This window comes from Epinephelus fuscoguttatus, linkage group LG15 (genome assembly GCF_011397635.1).
Source record: "Epinephelus fuscoguttatus linkage group LG15, E.fuscoguttatus.final_Chr_v1".
Classification (NCBI taxonomy): domain Eukaryota; kingdom Metazoa; phylum Chordata; class Actinopteri; order Perciformes; family Serranidae; genus Epinephelus; species Epinephelus fuscoguttatus.
Genome location: NC_064766.1, coordinates 27,749,932 through 27,770,869, shown reverse-complemented (window position 1 = coordinate 27,770,869; position 20,938 = coordinate 27,749,932). Strand labels below are relative to the sequence as shown.

The 20,938-nt window shown below is 38.0% G+C and overlaps 2 long non-coding RNA genes across 2 annotated transcripts; one reads left to right on the top strand and one right to left on the bottom strand.

Moving 5' to 3' along the window:
* Window positions 1-14,226: 14,226 nt before the first annotated feature.
* On the top strand, window positions 14,227-15,571 carry LOC125902610 (uncharacterized). The gene is made up of 3 exons (XR_007451116.1): window positions 14,227-14,273; window positions 14,935-15,009; window positions 15,518-15,571. It is a non-coding gene; the product is annotated as an uncharacterized LOC125902610 (long non-coding RNA).
* Window positions 15,572-19,591: 4,020 nt separating this feature from the next.
* On the bottom strand, window positions 19,592-20,561 carry LOC125902609 (uncharacterized). Its single transcript, XR_007451115.1, has 3 exons — window positions 20,278-20,561; window positions 20,047-20,114; window positions 19,592-20,006 (listed from the first exon to the last, which is right to left on the bottom strand). It is a non-coding gene; the product is annotated as an uncharacterized LOC125902609 (long non-coding RNA).
* Window positions 20,562-20,938: the final 377 nt, after the last annotated feature.

The following is a 20,938-nucleotide window of genomic DNA, read 5'->3' as shown; positions in this document are numbered from 1 at the left end:
AGCCGAATTATTTGCAGAGGTCTCCTCCTCTCTTAAACAAACAGACAAAAAAAAGACAAAAAAACCTCTGAATAAAGCAGTTTCATGTGACAGCACCTGCTAATGTGTGCTCACATTTTTTCTCTGATAACTTAAGATCCAGACGTTCAGGAGGTTTTTCCTGGGAGTCAAGTTATCTGCAGAGGTCTCTTCCTCTCCAAAACAAATGGACCTGGTGATTTAAACCAGTAAAAACACAGAATAAAGCATTTTCATGATAAAAAAAATCTGTGTAGGTTTGTCCATTCTGGTCTCCTGTAAAAACATAATGGCAACTTATTATTTTATGCTTCATTTCCACCAGTGCAACCCCCACAATCCTACACACTGGACCTTTGAAAAACTGAACCTAAGAGATAATAGAAGCAGGACGAACTGCTTCTTCAATACAAAAGCTTTTTGATACTGTATGTTGCTCCACAGGACTTCCAGAGGGTGGGTAGTTTCCAAACAAACATACAGCACAATGTCCTTTGAAAACAGAAATAAGAGACATAAGTGTATAATTTCTACAGAGATGTAAGTACTAAAGGGAACACAGCTGCTGTGGCACAGTTATAGTTCAGGACCCCTACTGTTCTGGAAGAACACTTTGTAATTCAAGCCCTCTTTCCTTTTCCCTCTCCAAACCGCCAGCTGCTTAGCACTTGACGGTAAGAGTCTGTCTGCCAGTTACTCGCATTTTTTCCCAGGACAGGCCACATTCACAGTCGGAGCCCTCTTCAGTTCGAGAGTCTCCTCCATCCGACCTGCTTCCACCTCCACTCCTGTTGATTAAAATTAATGGGGCAATGAATTAGTATCATTGTGATCAGTAACCTACACCCAGTGGCCTCAAGTGCTCCTTACACTGTGGTAAACACAGTATGCGTGTTTGAATGTTCCTCAGGAGGCCAATTAGTTCATGGGAATCAGGCTTGATACACGCCACCAAGGGGGTAATTTTCGGGACAAACAAGGGGAAAAATGCGTCCTCTGAAACTCTGGGGAGACTAAACAGCTACTGCTTATGGCATTTGAGGCTTTTTGGTCTATGAAATGTAAAAGACAGATTCTGGAGAGCTTGTTTCGCACCCATAGCTGCCTCATCTGAGCAGAATCCCCAGACGATGTAAATATGTGTTTGAGTTATTTACAGCGACTGCATTTAGCATGGAATTCCTCCTTGACCTTGGTAACTTGTTTTGGTCTCCAGAGGGATTTTTTTTACGCAAACAGTATACTACAGCTGGGATCTTTGTGTACATTAATACATGCATTTGAGGATGTTATGCCAAAATAATTCAGTATTTTGTTGCATTTATAATCATTTGTACTCCAGGAATATTTTTGAAATTCTTAGAAATGGCTTATTCACTTTCTTGCTGAGAGTTAAGTGAGATGTTAAATACTACTGTCACATCTGCTTAACCTAACATAATGCCTAGAAAGGGGAAACTGATAGCCAGGCAGCTACACGTCAGCTTTTAGACAGATTAAACAAACAAGAGACAACATGTTAACTAGAGATCTTTACAGGTGCTGGTATGGCTAGCTGTCTTACCATTTCCAGTCCTTATGCTAAGCTAAGCTGAGCTAATCATCTCCTGGCTGCTTAACAGTAAAATTATTAGTGTCACTGATCTTTTCGCCAAACTCTTATCAAGAAGGAATAGTTTGACATTTTGGGAAAAATGCCGATTTGCTTTCTTGCTGAGAGTAAGATGAGAAGATCAATGCCACTCTCACATGGCAGAGTGGAATCAACCTTCTTATTTCACTCTGCCAGAAAGTGAGTAAGTGTCAAACTACTTTTCTAAAAAAAATTTTGTAGTCTCCCTAGGGCTGGGTGATATGGCCTAAAAAAAAATCTCAGATTTTTTCACAAAAAATATATATTTGTGGCCTGGTAGCACATACCTGGGGTCCAAAACTTTCAGCATGTGAATAAAGCTTTTCCATGGTAGCCTATATATGGGCACCATATCTCTTGCAATATACATTGCAACTGCATCTGTGATCACTTTCCACCGGACCCCTTTCTTATCATACAGCAGTGTTTCCCCTACCATCATATTGGATCACAACAGAAATCATTTGTTACCTTTCCTACAGAAAAGGTCTATACCTTGTCCTTTTATTAAACAAACTAAATAGCCTTATGTTACAGGCTGAGCCTGATGTGTGTGGCTTGTGTGTGTGTGTGTGTGTGTGTGTGTGTGTGTGTGTGTGTGTTTGTACTGCTATCTTTGTGAGGACCATCATGGGTAGCTAACCTTTCGAGTGAGGACCATTTTGGAAAGTGAGGACATTTAGGCCGGTCCTCACAAGATTTTCACTGAAATGGCCTCCAGAGGCTGTAAATATGCTTCTCTCAAAGTTTCAGAGAGGACCTCAGAAAGATGCCAAACTGAGAAAAAATACACATTTTGTCGTGCGTGTACTCAGTTGGAATATCAGAATACACACACATTTTGCTCTCTATCGCCCCCCCTGGACATTTTCCATTATTGCGCCAGAAGGTCTTGCACTAAAGAAATGGCAGTTTCAAGGTGTTTTAAGTAAAATAATATACATTATATGGAATTTCACCCTTTTTTTGGTTTTTATGATATTTAATATTTAATAATTTTAGGTTATAATTTGTCATTAAATTAAATTAGCAGTAAAAATGATTCATAGATCCTGCCTAAAATCTACTTAAATTATATAGTTTTCTATTCTATTTAAACTTGACCTTGCCCCCTTATTCATATAGCTAACTTGTAAGTAATGTCTGTGATGTTACAGCTTATCAGAACAGATATTAATTATTTTTTAGTCTTCATTTTACTGCTCTGCTTTTAATAAGTGTAACAGAAGCGCACATTTATCTTCAGTCGGCAGCACACTGTGCTCATGTTAGCTATAGTTAGTGTTTTAGGTCCTGATAGACTTAAGTGGGAGAACTGAGACTGCTTCACTTAGGACAAGGATGAACTGATTGGATTTTCAAAGGACAGAGGTAACTCATGAATGTGATTTAACAGAAATGGGTTGCGGGAATTTTTTCAAATCTGTAAGAAATGTCTACTCAGATGCAAGGATGAATTAAACAGATTTAGGTGGTCACAGGTCAAAAGTCAAGGTCACTGTGTACTGTGACCCCCCCAAAAAACATGTTTGGCTATTGCTCAATAATTAATATAATAAGTCTGACAAAGACTAATGAAGTGATGCCACTTCATACCCAAAAGGTCAACAGTCAGCTGTGTGATGATTATATTCTGAAAAAAAAAAAAAATATATAAAATAAAATAAAATTATATATATGTATATGTAATGATATGGCAGCACATGAACTTAGTATTGATTGGTGGTTTAAATTGCAATACTGGACAACCACTGCTTTAGTAAGTGTTTTAAATATTTTAAGTGTAAAGCCTCTGCTTGCCAATACACCTTTTAGTTAATGACAGATACTGCACATGTAAACACTGTTTGAGTATAAACTAAATGCATATCTTACAGTATTTTTGTACATTGCCCATATACTGAAACTCAGATCCATTTATTGTTTACATCATTTCAATTCTAGTTTTTATTATTCATTTTTAGAATAATTTATTTTATAATTTATTTTATTTTTATAATTCATTTTATTTACTTTTTCTGCATTCAGTCCCTGCATACTACTTTTTTTTCTCACAATGCTGGATCAAATTGAATTCCCCCCTACAGGGGACCAATAAATCTTAAATTATCTCATCTTATTTTAGCTTAGTTTAGTGTAGCTAATCCTCCATTACTGTAACTAAAGCTCTCAAACATACTTACTGTTGAGATTACTTTGCCCATATGACACAAGTACAGAGTAAAGTTCACTTTAAACTGACCTCATTAACACACTGTAAACAGAACATCTAACATGAGTGCAGATGTGACAAAACAATTGTTTGTTGCTAGCTGCCATGCTTAGCTTATGCCTATTGCATTTCACATTGTGAAAATTAGCCTAGCAGCTAGCAAATCTTTGCATTTCCTCATAGCTTGACAAATTACACATGCTACATATAGTTTGTCTTACTCACCACTGGCTCATGTCACCATATCTCCTAAAAGGACACCAAAGTTGAATTTCAGCATCCTGCATGCACTTATTTCAGCCTAATATTGTTGAAACTGAGCATCTTAAAATCCTGTAGCAAGCTTCTGAGGCAGGTGTCCAGTTCATCTGGCAACCTGTCTTTTCTCCAAAACCTTAACTATTTCCACACTGCAGAGTTTTTCCAAAGAAGGGTACTACACAGCCTGTTCAGAAAGGAGACTTGAAAAGACAGTGACAAGTGTGGCAGGGGCATTTCAAGGTGTGTCTTAAAAATGATGACATGGATTGATGTGTTCACTTAGATTGATCATTGATTTCCTATATTGATCTGCATTAATATATCTCCTATCTTCCAGAGGAACAAAATTACATGAATGTAACTTCTTTTACTTATTTGGAATCAAAGTAGAGCAAGAGTAACATGTAAACAGAAATATTATATTAATCACAGAACACAGTGGACAACTTATATCTGACATTGAGATTTTTTAACACATAATATGGGGGTGGTAGAGATTTTAGAACTAGTACAGGTTGCTAAGTTGTTGGCTTCCTGCACACAGCAAAGCTTGTGTGACTTTCTGTGTTTTCTCCCATTTTAGGCCTGCTATTTTGAACCACTGTAGTATTAAAGATCTATGAATGGCAGTGATAGTCTGTTGATCCACTGCTTTGGTTCAGAATTAAATGCTGTTTGTCAACTATTGTATGGATTGTGAAGAAATATGGTTCAGACATTCATCTTCTCATGATAAATTGTAAAAATGTGATGATCTTGTGCCTTTTCATCACCATACGCCAGTCCTGATTTAAATGTGTCCAGTACATTGGTTATGACTAATAAAATAATTGCCATTCCCATCAACACCAGCTGTGGATTATGAGGATAATCCATGATCACGGCTCACAAGCTAATATTATCACAAGAATAACTAAAGGTGCGGACACAACAAACCGACATCAAAGAACTAGCGGCAACGAAGCCAACTGTTGCGTCGTCTGCGTTGCCTCATATTGCCCTGTGTCAGTTGCATTTGAATACACTACACGGACTACATCCGACGCCAAGTTACATGTACGTTCTGCGCCTGCGTGAAGAGAGCGGAGTGAGAGAGTGGTACATCCTGTCAGCCGAGGGGTTTCCTATCTGTGCAGCCGAGCACAGCAGCATCTCCACGGATTATTACATTCAGACGCTCCGCAGGCTCCACTTCACTCAGCTGCCAATAAACCCGCTGCTTCTTCCCACTTTAACCTGAATAACAAACCAGGGCTCGGTTCTCTGGTTAGATCCAAACAGAGAGCCGGGGCTAGTTGGGAAGCTAGCAGAGGCTAACTGGCTGTGCGTCCCTCCGTCATGCTGCACTAGCTGCTCCCAGCTAGCCCAGGCTCTCTGTTTGGATTCAAAGGGAGAGCCGGGGCTAGCTGGGAAGCTAGCGGAGGCTAACTGGCTGTGCTTCCCTCCGGTCATGCTGCGGCTAACGCTCCGCTAGCCCCAATTTGTTATTCAGGTTAAAGTGGGAAGAAGTAGCGGGTCTGTGGGGCAGCTGAGTAAAGTGGAGCCTGAGGAGGAAGCACCGGTTAGCCCCAGTTTCACTACAGGCAGATTCACTCGCTACAGGGGCGAGGGAATAAAACCTGAACAGCCTATCAGAGTGATCTCTTTCACCGACTAGCTCCGCCGCTGATTCAACATACTCAATCGCCTGAAAAGCCAACGCCACCGACACCGAAGGGCCGACGGTGCAGGACACACTGCAAAACTAGGCTGACACATGCTCACTGGACGGCCCGACTTTGGTCGACGGCCGACCTTGGTGTCAGGGCCTTAAGATGGTAAACATGTTAAACACAAAAATTGCTGAACGTCAGTATTTTAGTAGGTCTTAGGTGTTACTAATCATAACAATGATCAACAACAAACCATAGTAAAACCTTGCCTACCACGTTTGGCTTTTCTTAATCTTTTGTCACATCGCTATCCAATGCTTAGTCACAGATTCTCAATCCTGCTCTCTTCCCTACCATGCACTAACTCTCCTGTCATTTCATATCCATCCACCTGGATCTGACCCCCATCACCTGACTCCCTGAATTGTGTTACACCCTCAGCTTTCCAGCACTTCTCCTTTTTTCGCCTGCCTGATCCTGCCTGTATGATGCCCTGCCAGCCTAACTAACTTATCTCTCAGCATGACCCACATTTTTAATAAATTTGCTCATTTGTATCACCCTGGTTTTTACTTTTGACTGAAATTATTTTTAGGTTACTAGTTAACATGAACTTTCACCTCTCCTGACCATCTCTGAGTCATGCATATGGTTTCAACCCTAGTTTTCTGGGGAGCCATTCCATATGTTGAGAATTATTTTGTTTTGTGCTTCCTGAATTCTGATCTGTCACATGCATTTTCAGAAAAAATTAAATGAAGCAAAAATCTATCAAGTTATACCAGGCTGAGAGAAGAGAAGCTGAGGCAGATGATTAGAAAAGGAGATTTGAAATTGAGAGTAAGTTGCTTGTAAATTTGTAAATTTAAAATTTCTGGAATCAAAATGTTTTGATATGGACAGGAAAAGAAATATTCAATCTGTGGTCACTGTGACACAAACATTAAAAGCTAAAGTGAATCATTATTGTATTTCAATATTTTAGACAAGTTTGATAAAGAAATTAAAAAAGACAATTTAAACAATAAATGATGTACTACATATGTCTGTATTCTTCTGCATACAGAATACTTTGTGTTAAACCTCAGTTTCCTTCTATTTGCTGGCTATTTGGAGGCACCACAGAGGCCTGACAGAGCCTAAACAAAAATATTTTTAATTAATAGATATCCTGTTGGAGAACAGTTTTTCAGCAGGTATTCATACTAGAGCTGGGTGATATGTCCTGAAAATCATATCACAATATTTCTAGGCTTTATATGGATACACAGTTTATATCTCTGTATTTTCAAAAGCCCTCAAAAGCACTTCATTAGTGATTGGACTGGGAAACAGAATTGATGGTAACAGTATTTTTGACCGTGTACAATCTCGGCTGTGACAATATTTTAGATATGGAAAAAAAACAGATTCACAAAATGATAACACAATAAGATACATGATAGTATCATTGATAATGTGAATATAATGACAATATGGGTAAAAGCAAGCATTGAAATGAAAAGAGAACAGTCTGGTAAGTCAATAAATTTACATCACTTTAATGTATTTCAGTCTTTCAAACCAGGAAATAATACCATCTCTGCAAAATCCAAGATGATATATAGTGTCATATCTCAGTAACGATGTAATATCAACATATTGTTAATTAACTGTACTATTGTACATTTACTGTACTTAGGTTTTGAGGTACTTAAACTTTAGGATTTAATTTTTCTGATACTTTATATTCCACTCTACTACATTTCAGAGGCAAATATTGTACTTTCAAATCCCCTACATTTGTTTGACTGCTTTAGTTGCCCTGGATATCCCAAATAATTATACAATATGTCATCAACAGGTGAACTTTGCTATTTTTTAATTTACTTAATTTATCCCTGAGGAGGAATTCAGCAGTTTATAACTGGTCTTTACCACATAAAACACCGAAAAAATATGAATGCATTTTTGATCAATACAATGTAAAATAATTAATATAATACTTAAACAGAACACAAATAGGGTTTATTCTGAAAGGGGCTCAGTAATTTACTTTTGATACTTTAATACTATTTTTGCCTTAGTAAAACTTTTAATGCGGAATTTTTACTTGTATTAAAGTATTTAAACATTGTAGAGTTAATACTGATGCAACTTTGGGCAGAAAAATGTGATTCTTCACTTTTATTTTAAGTTTGCAGCCTGTACAGAGGCCTGAGAGTCAGAGCTGAGAAGTGCTGATATTGTGTGGCACTCTGCAGCCTGCTGCTCAGCCTTAATTGATGGCCCATCAAGGGGAGGGGCCACCCCCCCACACACACACCTAGGCTGCTCGTGCCTGCCTGTGAGCAGAGCGAACTGCCCACCCCCCACCTCAGCAGCCCTGCATGTGCTCACTGAGGCAGCGTGAGGAGCGTGGAAGGAGTTTGGAGAGACTCAGGAGGAGACTACAGCAATTAAGACTGCATCACGACTGCAGTTGCAGAGGAGGTTTTTCTCAAAGAATTTGTCAGCAAGTAAGTGTTAAAATGTTTTTGATTTTAGCTTCTACATGTCAGTTTATGCTAACGGTGTTATGTTTTCCTGCACTTTAGAAACATGTTACGATTCAAACTTTCTAAATTGCAAGTGGAAGTGGCAAGTTATGCTAAATTTTAAACTGGGGAAGTAATTTAATGTTATTTTGTTTTGTATGTGACCATAAATCTGACTATATGAGTTCCTAGCAAGTCAGTTAACTGCGACCATTGTATTTGTTTAGTTAACCCTTTAGATTCACTGACAAATGAAATGATCAAATGTTAGTTTTAATCTTAATTTAAAGCAACCTCTCAAAGTATTTTCATACCTAGTTTATGGCATTTTTCTCAGTATGTTGAAATACATGTAGGTTAATGTAAGGTGTAGTGTCTTTCAGTGTTTTGTGTCTTTTAGAAATTTAGAGACATTCCATGATTAAACTGTGGGGAAAATGTGGAAAATGTGATAGTAACATTTAGCTTCAATTGTGAAATAGGCCTAAATACACTTAGAATGCCATTTTAAGAGACAGACTGTGGCTGTAGAGTTTAGTTGATTAATTACATTTGAGATGTAAGCTGAAATCAGCTCTTACACCTTGTGTGAATAATGATAATCAGCTCTGTTTAACCTGATTCAGTATTCAGTGACTGTCAGTTCAGTTAACACTACTATACTGTAGTCCAGAACAAAAAGACTTTTAAATAATACCTTGCTTATCAACGAACAAATATTTACATCTACCCATTTTTGACTCAGGCTACAGAAACTGAAATGATGGCAGAGCTGTGTGTGGGTAATAAAGTGGCTACTGACTGCATGGGAAATTAAGAATTTGTAATTTATAAACATATATAGCACATTGCCTGATAGAATACATCATTATTATTTTAATTACACAAACCAGATTCAATGAATGAAAGCATGCAGATTCGAGTGTGTAGATAGATTGTATGTATTCATGATGACAAGGTTTGATTTTTTTTTTTTTTAGTCATCTATATATAAGATTGCCCTTTTAACAATGCAGCATTGACCAGTTCTTGCCTTGTTTGATGTACGAAGAGACAAATGTGTAGAAAGATAGCAATGTATAATTGTATTGTACATCTTACTAGAAGTTACTAGTTACCTGTGATTCTAATTATTTTGTTGAAACTGTTTCAGACAATAACATTTAAATAATATCTCTTCACTATGTTGTTAGGTCCAAGACACAATGACTGGGAGGCCCACACAAGTAAGTAACTTTACAAAATCTTTACTCTGTACTTTTTCAGATTTAGTAGAGTGGTGAAAGGATCGTGTTATTTCGGTAGGCCAGCCTGGATATTAGCTTCTCACAGGTTCCCTCATCAAAAAGCCTATAGCCTAGGGGATTTTTCAATTTGATTCTGGAGTATTACTGAAAATAAACTGTTTCATGATACCTAAATGTTTTGTTCAGCAGTCTTCAAAGATAAGCACCACTTTATGATTTTTGAAGTGTAAATTACATTGTTAGCCGTAAAAAGTTAATGTTAAGCTATAAACAAACTACATTATGGTCACATGGCTTAGACATCATCACCACAAAGAGTATTGCTTCACTATTACTGTGCATGTTTTCTATGAAGTGATCAAACTGTAAAATAAAGTTTGAATAGTTTGCAACTAAAGCTGCCCTGTAAAGATGGGTTATTGAGGGGATGAATCTCTGTGTCCAACGTGATGACATATAAACTCCATTACAACCAACAGAGTCTTGTTAAGACACACATTAGCAGCCACCATTTTAAAGGTACTTACATTGTTTGTTTGTTTTTTAGTTCAAATGTGTCTTTTATAATGTGTTTTATGTCACAGAACAAAATGTGTAAATATTAAATTTGAGACAAGAAACCCAAAAATACTGAATGACTTCAGGGTTATGGAACTTATTCATTAACGACTCTATGTCATAACTGGAACAGGTTGAAGAAGTTTAATTTAGACTGACTTAATTGAACGTTGTTTAATGTGGGCTAGTCTGCTCTTTAATATTTACAAATTTTAACAGAATTCACTTTTTTCTACGTACTAAAACTTTGCGACACACAAATTAAATGAATTTATTGGTGTAATATTAACTTTAAAAAAAGAAACACTTGTGACATTTGGAAGTTACCTTCTTGCTAAGAGCTGGATTAAAAGAAAAAACTATCTTCATGTATATGGAGCTAGAGCCAGTCAACTTCAGGTAAATGTAGTCTAGTGTTTTGTACATATACCATAAGTGTTTTGATCTTCTTGCTAAACTTTAAGGAAAAAAAAGTATATTTCCCATGTCTGAATTATTTCTTAAGGGGAAATCTGTTATTATAAACCTCCTCCCTATATTACATTTATTGGCAAATATTTATAGGTAACAGTTATTTTAATCAGCCCAGTAGATCTCTTCAGCTTACAGCCACAAAACAGTTACAATGTTATTTGGTAAAAGAGCGTCCATCAAAGTTGTATCAAATTTAAATATTTTTGTCACTGAAATACTGAGGTCATGTTTCTAACTGTCTGACAGCGTTACAGAAATCATTTCTACAGAACTTTTTCTTTAATAATAATATCCTTTTTGTAACCACAAATCTCATAAAAAAATGAGTTGATGTGAGATGTGAGTTGTTGCAGGAAGATGATAGTGGAACTGTTAGTCAGATTGGAGAGAGGAATTTGGAGCTTACCTTAAGGAATTGCCAGCAATAACTTCAAATGCCATCGCTGAATATTGCACAGAACCTCACAATATAGATGAGTCAAGACAAATTGTAACAACTCAGTCCAAGATTTTCAGAGTGAGACTTCTCTTTTAACAAGTTTGTGTTTCTGGTTAAAAAAATAATTTAATAATGTAACATACAGGTCTCTCTGTGGGAAAGATTTCTGTAATAAAGTCAATTAAAATAACAACCCCAGCATATCAAAAACAGTTCTAGTGGACATAACTAAATCAGTCTAAAGGAGTACAATGCAGTGATGTCATGGCTGCCAGCTGAGGAGATCTGCTGACATGATTCAAAACTTTTGTTATGTATTAAGTATTTACCCACTGATACCTGTAAATACAGGGCTGACGTTTGCAAACTACCATTATTACCATTTGCAGGTAAATAAATAAACACACACACACACAGACAATCACATGTGACCTATCAACAGTCTGTTACTATATCTAGTCTCATTTTAAAACGTGGTAATGATTGATTATTCAGCCTCTCTGTCTGCCTTTTACAGTTACAGTGCAGGTGAAATGGAGAGAACATGTGTGGCATAGAACATCAACTTCAGACAAAGAAAATTTAATAAGACTGAAGGTTAATATGATGACCGGTAGACGTAATAGGTGACTGTAATGCTTTCAAAGCCAAAGCTTTATCGAAAAGTGACACCGTTAACATCTAGTATTAGTGAGTAAAATATTTAACTACAAGACCTAGAATTGATAATGTATATGACTACATTTTCTCTGACACATATGCTTTTTGCTTACAGTTGGTCAATATCCGTGATGAGGCGGCGAGTGATTCCCCTGACTTTTCCAGCCTTACAGGATCAGACCCAGACTACAATCCAGCTCAGGCTGAATCATCATGTAGTAATGAGGATGAGAAAATTCTGGATGAACCTTCATCATTTAAGGAATCATCCAGTGATGAAGCTGTTGGAGGTCTAGATGCTGATTCAGGGGAAGATGAAGATCAAGAAACAGGCAAGTGCAATATTAAAAAACAAAAAACTCCCAGGACTTATGTGAAACGAAAAAAGAAAAAAGAAAAGAAGAACAAAGATGAAGTGAAAACTGTGACCATAAAAACCTGCACAAAAAGGGAGGATGGCAAACGATCATGGGACAAAAAGCACTACTGTCTTTACTGTGGAAAGCCACACTCAAAGATAGCGAGACATTTGGAGAGAAAGCATATGGAGATCAAGGATGTAGCCTATGCCTTCAGTTTTCAAGTAGGATCAAAAGACAGAAAGATTCTGCTAGATCAGCTGCGCAATAAAGGGGATTTCAAGCACAACGCCAAAGTTCTGGAAAAAGGCAGGGGACAACTCGTGACATGGAAGCAGCCCTCTCATAAGGCCTTGGTTGAGGATTATTTGCCTTGCACATATTGTTATGGGATGTTTGCCAGAAAGGAGTTATGGAAACATCAGTCCTCATGTGGAAGCAAAAAATCTTGTGTGACAGATAATGAAGCAAATAAAAGAAGAAGAGTACAAAGTTGTGCTGCACGCCTGCTTCCAATCGCTGCTTCTTCCAGTGGATGTCAGAAGATTATTAATAACATGCGACAAGATGATGTATCCTTTCACATCAGGACAGATTCTTTGATTTGCAGGTACGGTGAAGCACTGTATGCAAAACATGGGCGTGTGAAGTCAAGACACCAGTACATTGCACAGAGAATGAGGGAGCTTGGTCGATTCATGTTGGTTGCTAAAGACATGGACAAGACTGTAAAGGGTCTGGAAGACTTGTGTGCACCATCAAGGTTTGAGTTTGTTGTCAGTGTGGCAAAGAAGGTTGCAGAGTTTAGTCCAGGCAAAAGTGAGTATGGAAAACCTTCCACTGCTGTCAAAATCGGATTCTGTCTCAAAGGAGCGGTGGAGGTCCTGATTGGGCAAACACTCATGAATGATGATGACCTGGCTGAGAGAAAGGCAAAAAAATTCTTGGAACTTTTGGAAAAAAACTGGAAGAACCATGTTTCTGTCAGTGCTCATCAAACAATACAAGAAAAGAGATGGAACAAGCAAGATGACATCCCCCTGACCAAAAATGTGATGACTCTGAGGGATCATCTGAGGATGGTGGAAGATAAAGCAAAGGAGGAACTGACAAAGGAGCTCAGTTTAACAGCCTACAAGATGTTGAATGAGACGGTTCTGGCACAGGTCATCATCTTCAACAAGCGCCGTGAAGGGGAAGCATCACGCTTGACTCTTGACACCTACAAGACAGCAGGCACAAATCCCATAAATGAGGACATTTATGAAACTTTGTCTCCTCTAGAGAAAGAGCTCAGCAAGCTTCTAACTCACTTAGAAGTCCAAGGAAAAAGAGGCAGGAAGGTACCTGTTTTCTTGACACAGAGAATGAAGGAGTCAATTGACTTGTTGATTAAAAGAAGAGATGAAGCTGGCATACCTGCTGAAAACCCTCATCTCTTTGCAAGACCTGGTACAATGACAAACATACGTGGCTGTGACTGTCTGCAAAAATATGCAGAGGAAAGCAAAGCAGAAAACCCTGAGCTCCTGAGATCAGCTAAATTAAGAAAACAGGTGGCCACCCTATGCCAGCTCCTGGATCTGAGTGAAAAGGAGCTGGAACAAGTTGCAAGGTTTATGGGGCATGACATCAGAGTTCATCGCGACTTTTACCTACAGACGGACAAAGCATTTCAAATTGCTAAGATAAGCAAACTTCTGTTTGCAATGGAGCAAGGCACTGAGAGCTTAAACGGGAAGAACCTCAACACGATCAACCCTTCTGTTAATGGTATGTATGCACTACAACTGACACAGATTTGTCCTGCTGTTTTATTGACATCACTTTCTCATGATATCTCCAGAAATCTATAGCTGCCATAATCACATTAGCTATTAGAGGTCCTAACAACTAAGAAGTGTACATGTATTTACAAATCAAAGTGTAAGGCTAGTGTCTTTTTTGATTTGTACAGTCTAAACCAGCTGGACAATATAACTGTCATTTCATAAAAACATTATCATGCAACCCATAAAGATGCACAGTCACATCTTTTTACAAGAAGTGGCATTACATATTATATTAATACAGTTGTATTAGAACAACCTCATTTATTGAACAGCTGTCTTTATACTAATGGAGTTTTTGATTCTGCTGAGGAGTTAATTTCACCATTATTGTCTTTCATAGGTGAAAGTCCCACATCAACTTCTGACATTGGCCCACAGAAGAAAGGGATTCCTGGCAGAGAGGAAGTTGATGGTATGTGTCTAAGGATTCTGTTCATTTTAAACATGTCTGTGTTAGAGGTGCACGTAATAATTTAATTATTGAGACAATAATGGGAAGTTACATCAACAGTGATAATATTTTTACCTGCAGTCCTCGTCTCTCTCAGTGACTCCCTTTCTTAGGTTTACCTGTGCAGTCTTTTGTAACTGGGTACAACATCCCTACCATAACATCTGTGTATTAGATGCTCATAATGTTCAGTTTTGTTGACATTGTCACAGATGTTTAAGTTGTTAGATATTACTTATTGTGGTGATAGTTAAAGTTGCTATTTTGTTGCACTACAGTATTTTAAGATGTCTCAAATCTTTTGTCCTCCCTGTTTACATACAGGAAGAGGATAAAATATTAGAAATAGCATTGATTATATTGCAGTCCAGTACAGCACCATCATGACCTTAATAACAAATTACCGAACTGAATTTACCAGTTTTATTTAGCAAAAAACTGTACACTGGAGGCACCATAAAAGTCTTTATAGAAGAACAATAGTATTCGATTAGTGAATGTATACACAATTAAACTCTCTGCTTTGCAGATACAGTTACCCGCTTTCATTCTGTCTTCCCCTTCAACACTGTACAGTATAATGTCTCACTTCCTGTTTTTTTCTGTTTATTTTATTTTTCAGATGGATGTCCTGACCTCCTCTCTACCCAAAAGAGACAAGGCCCCTGCAGAGAGGATGAGACCTCAGATGTAGATGGTGAGTTAAAACTATGACAACTATTGAGGGTTAGGTTTGTATGTATTGAGCTCCATCTTTGGAACCTTGTCCTGACTTAAATAAACAGTACCCTCCTCAGTATCCTAAAATGGTTGACATAACAGCCACCCTACTTGCATAAAAAAGAAAATCTAAGTCAATGGTTAAATATTCTTTGAATGAGTGTACTAAGTACAAACAACAGTTTTGCGACAACTGATGGCCTTGAGTGGACTTCATTCCAAATATGAAATATGAATTAGATCAGATGATGTTGTAGTCTGATATAAAGAGCTGATGGTTAAATATCAACACCTTAGTTGTTTCAGCACACATGAGTTGGCTTTTACTGGCAGGGCAATGTGACTTGCTTCCACTATAGCTGAATGAGAGAAGTAGACTTTTTTGGGAGTGTCAGTGCTTCTTGGAAAAATTAAAAATCTTTTAATCAACAACAGTCTTTGCACTTAAGGATTTGAGCGTTAACATTTGCCCTTATCTTTCACAGTTGAAAATCTTACGTCAACTTCTGTGACTGCTACATCCAGTGGACGAAAAAGAGCCAGAGAGGTGGATGACGGTATGTTCTTTTTTTTATTTGTCAAAACAAATCTTTTTAAACTCCATGCTATCAATCTGCAGATAAAATTACATGCTTTCAGTATCATTTCCTAAACTCCACAGTATGATGTGCCACATATGTCATACTTCGCTCTTGTTTTTAGAAGGATGTCTTGAGCTGTCCTGTGTAGACTCCTGCAACCAGGATGGTAAGTTTATAGCTAGAAGTCAGAAAGTGTGTTAAATACAATGTCAGACAGTGTGCATTCCAGTGTCAACTGAAAGTGGTTTGGACCTAGGATAGTCAAATTATGCATTTCTGCATCATTTCATTAAACATGCACACAAGTCAACAAATACTTTGAATTTTTAAGCTAGAGCTGGATGGTACGGCCTTAAAGTTATATCAAGGTGGGGTTTTTTTTGGCACATCATGATACACGCTACATATATATCATATACCATTTACCATATCATGATACATGTTATATATATATATCACGCTATATATCGATATTTCCCCTCAAAAGCTCTTTATAAATGTGATCTGGGCAACTGAATCAAAAATCATGATGTCTTTTAAACCAAATACCTCAATATCGACACTGTAGCAATATTGTAGGGATGACTACTTGTCCAAAAAATTAACACAATTAGATGTTTGATCAGTAATCATCAGTAATGTGTGGGTTAAGGCAAATATTAGAATAGATAAAACAGTTTTTCATTCATGTTTTCCACCATACATCAGCTATAATTGTATAAGGAAGCTATGCTCCACTCAGTAAAAAAAGCTTTTATTCATTTGATGGTTTTATCAGCTAATGAATTGGTCAACTGCTTTTTCCAGCTCCAAACTTTCGTTATTATATTGGCCATTGAAAATCCACTATTGGTCAACCTCTAATGACAATATCCAAAATATCAGACTGTGTACAGTCTCATATCATGATAATGACATATTGTATATACTGCCCCTCCCTGATTTTAAACAGAGCTCTGCATTTACTGTAGTAACAGCAGGCGTGTTTGGCTACTCAGTGGTAATAAGAGGCTGGTGTAAAGCTCTGGTGTAAACCCTAATGCAACAGTACATATTTCTAATGATTTATTACAGTACTGCTCATCATTTTACGATTTTTCAGTTTTTATTTCATAAAGCTTACAGTGTGGCGTGTTTTGATCAGAACCTACAAACAGACTTGACAAACAGTGTCAGTGTAGTAAAACCAGAGATTGATCTGTCTACATACAGAAATCAGATTGGCAGTAGATAGGCAGTGAGTCTGAAAAGCTAGCAGAGTTTAAAGTCATAAAAGCCTATACAGTTAACATGACTGAAATACTGCGGCTAGGAGGCACAATAGAAAATTTGGCAAAGAGTAAGACTACATGACTGGTAGTTATACACTCTGGGAGACAAAGATTGATAATTTAAAAAAAAAAAATCCCAGATCACAAAAAAAATTAAATTTTATTGTGTTGAATTTTTTATTATGGTATAGTCGTGAATCTAGATAATCTTAAATATTCTCACATGAATGACTATAAAGCTGCTAGCTCTCTGATGTACAGTTCTGTAGATGTTTCCTGATTTATTTTGAATTGTCTAAGCCTATCACCATGGCTGAAGGCTCAGGTTCCACATTGTAACCCTTCAAACACAAGTAAAATCTCATGTGGGAATACTGCAGATTACAAACTAAAAAACTACAGGGAGATGAGGCTATCATCATTTATTGACCCTTTATTTGCGAATGCATGTACCACGATTATGTTGGACAGGGTCATGGTGGCATTCAATTTTCATATCATTCAGTGCCTAGATTATGATATGGAGTTATTTTAGGATTAGATGATTGACAAAGAAAAAGGACAAGTAGTACAGTAGTTAGTGAAACAAAGTGAATCAGCCTCATGAGAAGTTGAAATATCATCACAGTACATTTTTAGTGTCTTAATTAATCCTTGGTGATGCATGCCAGCATCAGAACTTTTTTGCAATGTTCAAGAACACTAAATCTTACAATTCTGACTTTTGAAATGAAATATTAAGCCATGAACAATGAGGTCTTGATTGTCAGGTTTTAATGTTGGCCCTGGGTTTTTAAAATTCATTAGAGTTAAGGTTTCATGAACAGGTGCTAATGTTTGTTATTGTTGCAGATCAGAGGTCAGGAAAAAACCTGGTTACACAGAAGAAAAATAAAAAGAAAAGAGAAAAACAGATGGTGAAAGGAAAAGGTAATTTATTATTAACTGGGCAAACTTCTCTGTTGTTAAGACAGATTTACATAAGTGGGACTGTATGAGATCATTGCAGGTTTGAGGAGAAAAGTAGGCTCTATTCTTAATATCTTAATATTAATATTTGTGCTGTCACCCACCATAACATCCTCACTCCCAGTCAGTCAAGACCCCCACCTTCACCCCCAACTCCCAGCTGTGCTTGTGTGCGCTGTCTCTCCCTCTCACACTCACAAAGCAGTTTGAGGCACTGCGCCTATGCTACCTCCCTCTCATATCAAAACGGGCTTTAATACAACTTCTATTAAAAAAAAAAAGTTGCAGCCGGACAACATTTTTTTTTCCTCTCTACTCCCTCTCTCCATGACTGTTTGCTAACTGTGCATGAGCCATGTTAGTAAATCTGTATAGTAGTTTATTTATTGAACATTACAAAATCTATGTTGTCTTCTTCTGTCATTTGTAGAGCCACTCCAAGCTACAGTGAGGAGACCATGGAGTGAAGCAGAAAGGATGGCAGTGGAAAAGCACCTGGGAAACTTTATGGCAGAGCAAAGAGTTCCTGGCAAAGAGCATTGTCTGCAGGCTATACAAGCTGAGAAGGCCCTGAGTGAAAGGTCATGGAAAAGCGTCAAAAACTATGTGCACAACAAAATTGTAACTTTAAATCGCAGATCTGACAAGAAAACTGAAGTACTAAAGGTTAGGGATGCACCATTGCAATCCATAGAGCGGATCTATAGAGATGCACCAATTGATCAGCCAGCAACCACATTCAGACAATTTTAGGCTTTACCTGGGATCACCGGAGAGGTACTGAGCAGTGTATCATTTATCCGATTCCATTGCGGTCAGACACACATGCAGCCCTCCCTCAAACAGGACCGCTAGCCCAAACTGAACAACAGAAATTAAATAGTATTTGTTTGTTTATTTTTTGTTGGTTTTCCTACTTTATGTGCACTCATTTAATTTTTAGCTCAGTGTCTTAACTGCATTTTTTCATCATTTGCAGTTTCAATTTCTTCACCTTCTATCTCTTCTCTCTGCTGCATCTGTGTATAAAGTGTGTGCGTTTAACTGCAGCTCCATGATGCACCCATAACAGAGCAAAAACATGGATGTTACTCAAGCTGACAACATGTTATGCCGTGACCTATTACACCAGTTTTTGTTGAGGAAGGTAAGATTGTAGGCAAGAGCTGTGAATGCAAATAACAACATTGAGGTTCCATCTGAATTGGAGACGGCAACTTTTTTACTGTGGATCTGACATACGAGACTTAGGTACCAGTTTACATTATTTCAACGCATATCAGGCGGGAACAAAAATTAACTTTAAACATTTCATTTTGAGTGAAACAGCGTGCAAAATGTTAGGTAAAGTGTGATTTACAAGAACTAATTTTAAAATGGAAGTTTGTGCAAAAGGGGCTCTGACCAGAATCTGTATTTTATATTTTATGAGCTTGAGTGAGTAAAGGTCCTGCACATTGATGCATTATGGGGGAAATAGGCCCTTGTAATAGTCAATGCTCTGTCATGAGCATGAGAATTTATTCAAAAGTAGAGAAACAAAGAGAGATTAAGAATGCTGTAAATTAGAGTTTTTATAAAGGATAAAAAGAAAATCAGAATCGGCTCAAAATCAGAATTAGCAGGTCAGGTTGCAATTGGTGCATCTCTGCTGATCTATTCACTTCAGTTTCATTTATGTTTGAAGCTTCAGTATTCTTCACTCAGTTTCAGCAATTTTATTTTATATTGTATTTGCACTAAATGTTCACAGAGAAGTTTGATTCCCATTTATGTGGAATGTTTTACTAAGCTGCTGAAGCCTCATAATTTGTTGAGTCAGAGTTTCAGCAGCTTTATTTTACATAGTGTTTGCACTTAATGTTTACAGAGAAGTTTGATTCCTACTTATTTGGCATGTTTTACTAAGCTTGTGAAGCTTCAGTATTTGTTGTTTCTCTGACCTGAGAGAAAGCTGAGGCCTCTGATGACCTGACCTGAGGACTCTGACCTCACCTGAGGAATTTGACATCACCCGAAGACTTTGATGACCTCACCTGAGGACCTGATGACTTAACCTGTGGACTCTGACCTGACTCGAGGACTCTGATGACCAAACCTGTGGACTTTGACGTCACCTGAGGGCTCTGATGACCTCACCTGTGGACTTTGACCTCACTTGAGGCTCTGATGACCTCACCTGTGGACTTTGACCTCACCAGAGGGCTCTGATGACCTCACCTGTGGACTCTGACCTGACTCGAGGACTCTGATGACCAAACCTGTGGACTTGACCTCACCAGAGGTCTCTGATGACCTCACCTGTGGACTTTGACCTCACCTAAGGGCTCTGATGACCTCACCTGTGGACTTTGACCTCACCAGAGGGCTCTGATGACCTCACCTGTGGACTCTGACCTGACTCAAGGACTCTGATGACCAAACCTGTGAACTTTGACCTCACCTGAGGGCTCTGACCTGACTCGAGGACTCTGATGACCAAACCTGTGAACTTTGACCTCACCTGAGGGCTCTGATGACCTCACCTGTGGACTTTGACCTCACCTGAGGGCTCTGATGACCTCACCTGTGGTCTCTGACCTGACTCGAGGATTCTGATGACCAAACCTGTGAACTTTGACCTCACCTGAGGGCTCTGATGACCTCACCTGAGGACTCTGACCTCACCTAAGGGCTCTGATGGCCTCACTTTAGTATCTTTATCTTTATACAGGGATGATGTTATTTGTTTTTCAAATAATTAAAAGACTTTCTAAGAGAAAATGTGTTGCTGTGATGTTCAGTCACCAGTAAGCATTGAGTGTAGTTTTATTAACATATATTATTACAGTATTTGTCAACAGTAAAATACAAAAGGGAGCAAAAAAGGCCTACAAGCTATAAACAGAAATGGTCTGACCAGAAATGGGCCCAACAGCGCCCCCATGAAAAAGTCCTCACTAAGATGGTACAAAACTTTTTCGCAAGGTATTTTTCCTTTGTATGTTTTAAAAATCTGAGGTGGAAACTGGAGTTAGGGGGCCACCTAGTGTTGAAATGTAAGATCAGTTTGTCTCTAAGTATAGCAGAAAGGGTGGTCCTCACT